This window comes from Pseudochaenichthys georgianus, chromosome 7, assembly GCF_902827115.2.
Source record: "Pseudochaenichthys georgianus chromosome 7, fPseGeo1.2, whole genome shotgun sequence".
Classification (NCBI taxonomy): Eukaryota; Metazoa; Chordata; class Actinopteri; order Perciformes; family Channichthyidae; genus Pseudochaenichthys; species Pseudochaenichthys georgianus.
Window position 1 is genome coordinate 15426769 of NC_047509.1, and position 11154 is coordinate 15437922.

The following is an 11154-nucleotide window of genomic DNA, read 5'->3' on the forward strand; positions in this document are numbered from 1 at the left end:
GGCATTCACATCCTATTATGGTGTGTGACATTCAGACACATGCCTAACCAGTGTCCCTGTTGTGCTGTGGGGAATATTTTCTCCCTGCTTTGGGTCCATTCTTGTCTTCTCTGAGGGAAATGTCGCTGCAAATCAATACACATTTATTCCGAGTCATTATCTTAATTAAACAATGAAACATTTCTAGCCTGATGAGTGATCTCTTTCATTACGACAATCAGCTGGGCACAAGAGGGCACCGAATGGTTTGATGAGTATGACAATTATGTGAATCATATGTTAGGAGCTTGGTCGTCATCATACTTCAACACAATTGAACAGTAGGGAAGATGTTCTGTCAGCTTGTCCCAACAACTTACTATGACGAACTGCAATTTTAAGCCACCTCTATCTCAAACAGTGTGGATGTATTTGGAAGCTATAGACTGGATGAACAGTTTGGGATTTTAAATCAAACAGACTGAGAAAAGAGATGTAGTCAGAGCAAGCAGAGGCGAAACCTAAAAAGAAAGGCTTTGTGAAAACCAAAGCTAATGATAATAACAGTCCCTGCAAGTCAAAAAGAAAGGCAACAATTGCACAATCAGTCCTCATCCCTTCTCATCTCGAGTCTCGTCTTTTGAAAGTCAATGCTCTTGGAGGTCACTCTTTCTCTAGAGATTGTTTCTTTTAAGTATGGTTGCTTTAATAAAAGTTGATGCATCTTTCCTTTGGTAGAATTTTTACTTTATAAAGTTTCTGTAGAAGGGACTCGGTTCGTGGACACTTAAACGATGCCTTTACTTAAATGAACTGCTTATGGTGCATTTAGATTAATCAAAAATAGTCCTAATTAATGCAAAACAACTCTTTCTAATGCTTCTGAATACATAACAAATAATTCAACCTCTTAGTCTTCCTGCATTTAATTATCTTCCTCACAAGGCCTGGTTTTATCCTCACAAGGGAGCAAATAATTGAATGCAAAGCACTGAGAATGTGAACAAAATATCAAAAATATGCTCTTTACCTCGGCTGAATTAAGACAATACAAAGACAGATTTCTGGCATTAAATGGCAGACAAGAATACGCTGCCTGATTACTACTTTATTTTCCATACAAAAAATGTCTCTTTGTGCGGAGTCTCCAGGGAGGATTGTGATTGGAGAGAATTCCAGGTTAATTCAAGCTTCATACTTATGAGTAATGGCAGGATTGCTCAGTCTCTCTTTCTCTTTTTCTCTCTCCATTCTTCTTCTAAAACCCCTCTCATCTCTTCTGTTGCTTTTAGTCCCTTTCCCCTCGATGAATCTGTTTTGCTGTCCATATACCTGTCCAAATAACTCAAGCAAAGAGTGACCTCTCATAAAGTACAGGGTCAGAAGGAATAGGTAATGCATCATGGTTTGATTCACTGTGTCTAAATAACCCTTCTTAATACCAGAGTCACAACAGGTCAGGAGAACTGATCCAGTCAATGATCTAATTCATCTGCTCAGCCATCGAGGAAACAAATCAGTTCTACTTCAGATAATGTTAGCTGTCAGGCATTTAATGTGGAATATATGAAACCCTTTTATAAGACCAGTAAAATGGTCATTTACTTGCCTTTATGTGTTCTCTCCAACTGAGTGAAAATGAGTGCTTACAAGGGGAAAAGTAACATGGCAGCAGGAGGATGCTGTGACATCCAGTGGCATCAATCAATCAATCAATGTTTATTTATATAGCCCAATATCACAAATGTTACATTTGTCTCAGTGGTCATCACAGTGTATACAGAATATCAGTATGACAATACGACACCCTCTGTCCTTAGACCCTCACATCGTACAAGGAAAAACTTCCAAAGAAAACCCAGTTTAAAGGGGAAAATGGGAGAAACCTCAGGGAGAGCAACAGAGGAGGGATCCCTCTCCCAGGACGGACAGACGTGCAATAGATGCCGTGTGTAAATTGAAAAGATAATACATTTGCAACATAGGTAGTCCAAATGTTTGGAAATGCATGTGTGTATAATAGGAAGATGAATCCATGAGGATATCCATCCAGGACCGATGATCCAGGACCACAGCCACGACTCAAGATCCAGCGCTCGCGATCCAGGACACAGGACCGCAGGATCATCCATGACTCCGGATCCCGGCGTATATAGACACCAAAAAGAAAGAAATGTGGGGAAGCTGGGTTAATCGGAACATGAGAGTACACAGGTACAGACAGAGAGAAGGAAGAAGTAAGATGTCCCCCGACAAACTAAGCCTATATCAGCAAAACTAGGGGCTGAATCTAATCAGCCCTAACTATAAGCTTTATCAAAAAGGAAGGTCTTAAGCGCACTATTAAAAACGGATAGGGTGTCTGCCGCCCGAACACAAACTGGAAGCTGATTCCACAAATGTGGAGCTTGATAAGAAAAGGCTCTGGCTCCCATTGTACTTTTAGAGATTCTAGGAACAACCAACAACCCTGCATTCTTGGAACGCAATGCCCTAGTAGGACAGTAGGGTATAATGAGTTCTTTAAGGTAAGATGGCGCCTGCCCATTAAGGGCTTTGTAGGCGAGAAGAAGAATTTTAAATTCTATCCTGTGTTCTATAGGGAGCCAGTGTAAGGCAGCCAGAACAGGAGTAATGTGGTCCCTTTTCCTAACTCTGGTTAGTACACGAGCTGCAGCATTTTGAATCAGCTTAAGCGACTTGACTGACTTCTTGGTACTCCCTGATAATAAAGAGTTACAATAATCCAGCCTAGAAGTAACAAATGCATGGACTAGATTCTCTGCATCGTTTTGAGGCAAGATATGCCTGATTTTTGCAATGTTACGTAGATGGAAGTAGGCGGTCCTTGAAATTGATTTTATGTGGGCGTTAAAGGATAAATCCTGATCAAATATAACACCAAGATTCCTTACAGTCTCACTGGAGGCCAAATGAATGCCATCCATAGTTAGTATATCTTTAGATAATTTGTTTCGTAGATTCTTCGGGCCAAGTACAATAACTTCAGTTTTGGTCGTGTTTAACATCAAAAAGTTTAAGGTCATCCACGTTTTTAAGTCCTTAAGGCAGTCTTGAATTTTATTTAGATGATTAATTTCATCAGGCTTGATTGATAAATATAGTTGAGTATCATCCGCATAACAATGAAAGTTTACAGAATGATTCCTTATAATATTGCCTAATGGAAGCATATATAATGTGAACAAAATAGGTCCGAGCACTGAGCCCTGTGGCACTCCATGGCTAACTTTGGTTTGCGTGGAAGATTCATCGTTGACACGTACAAACTGAGAGCGTTCAGATAGATAGGACCTAAACCAGCCTAAAGCAGTTCCCTGTATGCCAACTAAGTGCTCTAGTCTTTGCAATAGGATGTCATGGTCGATAGTATCAAATGCAGCACTGAGATCGAGCAAAACAAGAATAGAGACAAGTCCCTTGTCTGAGGCTATTAGAATGTCATTTGTGACTTTAACCAGAGCTGTCTCTGTGCTATGATGTGTTCTAAAGCCAGACTGAAAATCTTCAAATAAATCATTGTTTTTTAAGTAATCACACAACTGTTTTGCAACCGCTTTCTCAAGAATGTTTGAGAGGAACGGAAGATTAGAAATAGGTCTATAGTTGGCTAAAACCTCTGGATCGAGGTTGTGCTTTTTAAGAAGCGGTTTTATCACTGCTACTTTGAATGATTGTGGAACATAGCCTGATAATAAAGACATATTCATAATATTTAATAAAGAAGTGCTAATTAATGGAAAAACTTCCTTCAACAGCTTAGTTGGAATTGGGTCTAACATGCACGTTGATGGTTTAGAAGAGAGAATCATTGAATGTAATTGTTCAAGGTTTATGGCTGAAAAGCATTCTAGTTTACTATCTAGTGTAATATTAGAACTTACGTTTCCGGGAGCTGTTGATAACACTATACTGGTCAAAGGCAAGAGGTCATTAATTTTGTTTCTAAGAGTAACGATGTTATCGTTAAAAAAGCACATAAAATCATTGCTACTGAGTGCTATGGGAATAGAAGGCTCAATGGAGCTGTGGCTCTCTGTCAGCCTGGCTACAGTGCTGAAAAGAGATCTTGCATTATTCTTATTCTCATCTATTAATGAAGAGTAGTAGGCTGCTCTCGCTTTACGCAGTGCTTTCTTATATTCATTGAGAGTAATATGCCAAATTAAACGAGATTCTTCAAGTTTAGTGGAACGCCATATCCTTTCAAGTTGTCTAGACTTTTGCTTTATTTTGCGGGTTTCGGCATTATGCCATGGAGCTAATCTATGTTGTTTTATTTTCTTCTTTTTCAAAGGAGCAACAGAGTCTAATTTTATTCGCAGCGCATCTATAGCACTATCAACAACATGATCAATTTGGGGTGGTGTACATTTTGTATAAGTTTCCTCCCCTACATGCAGACATGCTATCGAGTTAAGTATTGGTGGAATCTCTTCCTTAAATGTGGCTATAGCACTAACAGATAGGTTTCTGCTGCAAGAGCTTTTGACTAATGCTTTGTAGTCTCGTAATAGTACTTCAAAAGTTACTAAGAAATGGTCGGATAAAGCAGGATTATGCGGTTCGACTAATAGTTGCTCAATTTCAATACCATAAGTCAGAACAAGGTCGAGAGTGTGATTACAGCAGTGGGTTGGTTTATTTACACTCTGACAGAAACCAACATAATCTAATATAGAGTTAAATGTAACAGTAAGGCTATTTTTATCATGTAATGTAAAGTATGTGCTTCGGATCTGAAGAAATACATCAAGCATTCCTCATCACTGTGAGTTAAATGCTGCTGTATGTGTCTCCCTAACTCTCTGTGAGTCTTCTCCTTCTGATTCAAGGTTACTGCTTAAGGACAGGACTAAGCATACCCAATATGAATGACCCACAACGTCACATTTGTCAATGTATTAGTATTCAAAACACACGATCAACCATCTTTTTCTCCTCTGTACAGTCTTACATCCTGCTCTAGACTAATTACTGGACTGTCCTCATTCAAAGCGTTGTTGTTGCACTAAGCTTAGTGGATCAATGAAATTCCATTTGAGAATCTGTTGCCCACGACGACTCTGGTTGGCCATCCCTAAAAGAAGGCCCTAATAGCAATTTATCGTTGTCCTTTCCCAAGGACAGTTCTCTTTGTTTCACAATAATACGTAATAAGTGCTAAATAAACCATTAATCCTCTCAGGACTTTCTTCATATACAAAATGGCTTTTTGCACGTAGACTGCTTTCAACTAAAAGATGGTAATTGAGTTTAGCATGTGTGTGTAATAGTGAAAAAAGATGATGTCCATGTCTTATTTTCCAATTTCTCTGCTTCATCCTCATTGTATTGTTGATATAATGAGCCAAAATTAATTCACATTGCAGCTCAGGCAGTATGAATAATGTGTCTGTGTTTCTTTGTGTGAGTAGGTGTGTTTGTAAGTGATGCATGAAAGTATATCAATAAACCTGTCATCTCCACACATCTCCTCCTGTCCTCTTTTCTTGCAAATTGCAGCTTTCTTTCAATCAGTGTACCATAAATGGGACATGGTGTTATTTGCTATTCCATCTTTTAATTCTCTGTATCTTCCTGTAGGCTGCTACATCTATTTATCATCACACTATGGACATCTGCTGCGACAGATAGGACAGATAGTCCAGTGGTCCTCCCCTCCATCCCGTGTCATATGCACTGAATAAACAGATTAAATGGAGCCATGCATCCATGCAAACTAGCACAGACATGAATGGCTAAACATGCAGAATCATGCAGATTATTATATACTTGCGCGGAAATAGACACACTGTCATATACACAGTATCCCGGCTATAATTAAAGTATTATTCACTAAATTAGGGATATTACTTTATGAATATAAATCAATCAAAAATGCAATTCTGTGAAGATTGAAGTTGAAAAATTGTCTTTTAGCTTTGCTCCCATAGATAAACCACACTAATAGTTTCATCCAAAACAAGACAATTATGAAAACGTTTTATTTTCCTTTAGAATAATAAAAAAATATCAAAATTAGCTGCCATATACAAGTACAATCATAAGAGCTAATGGAGATATAATGGGACACCCGGATAAGCTATACGAAGAGAATAGGTGGCCCAGACACTACACATTACCTATTTACTTTTTTAAAACATCTAGATTGGAGAGAGTTCATTTAATATACAGAAACATTACAAGCTAAAAACATGCAACACATGCCAAACACTCTAAATACTAAACTACTTTAAACCCACTGTCTATTACAGTTTTTCTCAATTGCTAAACCCACTATTTAGAATCAAAATTCATTTCATCAAAACAAGAACATAGTCATCAAAACAGAAACACACTTGCCATAACTCTGAATATATTTTGCAAAATGCACTTACATGACCAAAACTGAAAATACTGGTCACAAAAAAGAATAAGTCGATCGAAACAGAACAAATTGTCCTCTAATGAGACAAATGTGTTTTCATAACTGAAACTCCGGTCACCATAATAACACATTCTACCATAACAATATACATTTCTTGCAAAGTGCTCTAAGGCACTCAAAACTAAAAATACCCCTTCCAAAACCAGATACCTTCTCCAAAAACAAACATGTGTCAGCTCATTAGAAGACTATTTGAACAGTCATTACTAAGTGGCACACTAAATACTGACTACAATCATCAATACCCAAACCTCAAGCTATCGATATTGGAAACTGAACTGAAAACTGACAAGTTGGGAGAAACAAACTTACATATAGGAAAAACAGTATGTTACTGTAACTATGTCATTGTTTTTATTGTCTCATTTTCAGAAGAGCACCGTAACAGAAACAAAAGATGAATAGCAATACACTGGAAAAAAAATAACATGGGTAAATGATGTAAATCAGCAGTAAAGCAGAGAATGAGATCTATATAGCTTTACTGATCTGCTCTTTGGCCTCTGTCTGGCCACATAGCCTCATCTACGTCACAGCGTATGTCTTCCCTTGCAAGGCAGCGTGGGAAATATCTCCTTGCGTGTCGACACCACCCTTGACAGGATTCCGCAGAGATGTCCCGACAGCCAGCATTCATTGTGTCCAAAAGGGGCATTCTGTCATGAGGATGATGGTCATAAACCTTCCATCTCCAGGCAGAGAAGAACTCCTCAATGGGATTTAGAAATGGGGAGTATGGAGGGAGGAACTCCATGGCCATGTGTGGATGAGCCTCAAACCATGCCCTCACGTCACGAGAGTGGTGGAATGCCACATTGTCCCATATGACCACGTGAACCGACCTCACTTGATCCCTCTCTTCTGGTGGCACAAGTCGGTCATACAGGACATCCAGGAAGGCTGGACACGTTGCGTGTTATATGCTCCCATTACAGGGATGTGAGCAAGGACGCCTTGTGTCGAGATAGCCGCAAACCATGTTATGTTTCCTCCTCTTTGGCCTGGAACAAAGACTGTTGCTCTGTGCCCAATAAGGTTCCTCCCACGTCTCCTCACTTTGGAGAGGTTGAAGCCTGCTTCATCCACATATACAAACACATGTGGTAATGCATTGCCTTCCAGCTCCATCATTCGCTAAAGAAAATGAAACAAACAGAGGACCGTTTTACATTACTGTAAGCAGTCCGACATACTAAAAATATAGGCAAGCCATCACTGTGATTGAGGTCCTTACCTGTACATACCGGTGCCTTAACTCCTTCACACGGTCAGAGTTGCGTTCAAAAGGAACCTTATAGATCTGTTTCATTCTGAGGTGGTGCCTCTTTAACACCCGCTCAATGGTTGCAACACTTATAGATAGAATGTTACTGAAGACATCCTGGTCTGCAATTATTCTGGCCTGAATCTCCCTTAAGCGGATTTCATTGTTGGCCACAACCATATCAACAATGGCAGACTCTTGTTCTGGAGTAAAGGCCTTTCCTCTGCCACCAGAGCGGGGTGCTCTTTCAGTTCTATCAATAAATATTTGAGAATGTTATGTACTGTAATATAAAAACAGTGATCGAAACCTACATAAAAATACAGATGCATGAAGTGCTGTAAAAAAGGGTTACAGTAGCTTACCTATTTTCGTGCCTGAAGATCCTAATAATGGATGCCACTGTTGATCTCCGTATATTGGGCTGAACCCTTTGGCCAGCCTCACTGAGGGACATGCCATGGTTTATGACGGGGTCCACAATAGTTGCACGGGTGTTGTCCGAAACTACTGTTCGCATTGGTCCCCTTTCAACTCTTCCACCACGCATACGCCCTCCCTCTTCCTCTGTGAACATCAGGGTTCCCTCTTCCTCGCTGAACATCAGGGTTCCCTCTTCCTCTGTGAACATCAGCCCTCCCTCTTCCTCGCTGAACATCAGGGTTCCCTCTTCCTCTGTGAACATCAGCCCTCCCTCTTCCTCGCTGAACATCAGGGTTCCCTCTTCCTCTGTGAACATCAGCCCTCCCTCTTCCTCGCTGAACAACAGGGTTCCCTCTTCCTCTGTGAACATCAGCCCTCCCTCTTCCTCGCTGAACATCAGGGTTCCCTCTTCCTCTGTGAACATCAGCCCTCCCTCTTCCTCGCTGAACATCAGGGTTCCCTCTTCCTCTGTGAACATCAGCCCTCCCTCTTCCTCGCTGAACAACAGGGTTCCCTCTTCCTCTGTGAACATCAGCCCTCCCTCTTCCTCGCTGAACATCAGGGTTCCCTCTTCCTCTGTGAACATCAGCCCTCCCTCTTCCTCGCTGAACAACAGGGTTCCTTCTTCCTCTCAGAGCTCCTCTACCTACTCGATCAGCCATTTTGTTCACACAAACATCTTACTGAAATGAGGGAGGTCTTTTATAGGATTCTCACTAATTACAATTACTATAGGAAAGTCATTGATATCAGCTAACAGTAACATCATTACTGTAAGGTATACAGTACATTCCATGCGGTTACCTTTTTCAATGGGGTGATTGACTGATAACAAGTGTTAATATTTTGCACATCAAGTGTCAATTAGTGTAGCTATGGTCTAAGTTTATGAGGAGTAAGTGTTATCCACTGTGAGAAGATTATTTTGTTTTGTAGACATGAGTTACACAAAAGATTTTTGATGTTTGTGTAGAGCATTGTAACTTCAGTTAGAGAATAGTGTGATCTGTTTTGCAAAACACTGCTTAGCATCTGCATTTTGTGTGATATCAATGATAAATGGTATACTGTTGTAGAGAAATGGTTTTCTGTTTCGATGGCTGTGCTGTTGGTTTGATGAAAGGAATTTTGATTCTAAATAGTGGGTTTAGCGATTGAGAAAAACTGTAACATCACCTGCATTTATTTTTGAACAAATATGTTCAACAACTCTTTCATTTCAGTGCAAAACAGATGTAACACACACTGTAAACAACTTAACCACACTGACAACAGCCCTTGTGAGACATGACACCAAGTTGACTACAATGCAGGTGAACTATAAAAATATGTTATCAGAGTGTCTCTATTCTGCCCTCTGTTTCCAGCTCACAGCTGCATTGACAGGAAGCTTTGCCAAATGTATTATGGCAGCACATCAAAGGGATGATTATGGTACGATTTTTGGAAGGACCACAGTTAGTCAGTCAGCCTTTACAGGCCCCATATCAAATCACGAGCAGCTATCTTCTTTGGACACTGCCACCACAATTGCAGATGTAATTGTGTGTGTGTGTGTGTGTGTGTGTGTGTGTGTGTGTGTGTGTGTGTGTGTGTGTGTGTGTGTGTGTGTGTGTGTGTGTGTGTGTGTGTGTGTGTGTGTGTGTTGTGTGTGTGTGTGTGTGTGTGTGTGTGTGTGTGTGTGCGTGCGTGCGTGCGTGCGTGCGTGCGTGCGTGCGTGCGTGCGTGCGTGCGTGCGTGCGTGCGTTTCTGTGTGTTGGAGGTTGATGAATAACTGCTGAATGTCTCAATGCTCATTGAGACACACTTTTGTTGACAAAATACAAGATGTCAGTTTATGTGGTACTCCTATCCAAGCCATTTGGGTGTGAAATTGTGGTTATATAAATGAGCCACAGCAGAGATAAATGAACCCATTCTTGTGCAAATGAAACAGGGGACTGAATAGGACCAGGCTCTGAAAGATGTTCTCATTGTTAATATTGGCCAGTATTACTAATGATTTATTTATCACTGATGAGACTGACCTGGGTCACTCATCCATGGGTCAGCGTGATGCCCAGCACACAGACATGTAATCTGTGGTTTTGTTCACAATCTTTCCCTTATTGTATAAACCATCTGATGTGAATAGAAGCAGCACATTATTTATAGATGTGATTAAATAGATCATTCAACTCAAATGAAATAATCACAGCAAAGTAAAAGAGGCTGTGTGTTAGTGATGAAATCAAGGCTTGAGTTGGGCTCCATGTTGAAATTGGTCCTCGGCTGTGTGAGCTATATGTCTTCTAATGTGTCTGACAGTCCATTTTCTTCATCAACGTCCTTCTCCCAGGAGTGAAATAATGTCTGCCCTCCAGGCAATGTAAATGAAGAGAAATGTTAGAGCCTGGCCCGGGGATCAGATAGTGGATGGGTGAAGTTAAACGTGATTTAAACTAATTGATGTATGGCCTCACTCCATCTCAAGGGGGGAAACCTAGAAATGTCATGTTAGGATGTAATTACCTACATTGCAGTCTCTTGTTTCATGTTTGAATATAGACTCTCCAACATGGATATTTTTCACTCATAGAGCAAGGCCAGTTATCGCTCTAACACATTAACATGTCAGAATTACTTTAAAATCAGCTGAAACCACTCTGAAATCTAAATATCCTCTTTAACATATGGCCGGACTTCAATGTTTTATTAACTACTATTTCTGAGTACCAGAGCATGCTTCAGTTAAGGTTGAATTAAGAATGGTTTTACAGTGGATTAGATGTGTTTTTAAATGCAGGAGCCCTGTCAAAGCTCTGCTTTTATGAAGAATTTGAAGGTTCATTTAAATTCGGCAACCTTCAAGGCCTGATTGTTTATTCAAACAAATGCCATGATTGCCATGATACTCTGTTAAGTACCGGGGAGTAAATTAAATAGTCTCATAAAATGCACAGAGACCATATTATGGTGATTAATAAATTGAAAATAATTACCAGGCCTATACAAAAGCCTATTCCTTTTAAAGTCTCTATTAATGGCTTAAGAAGAG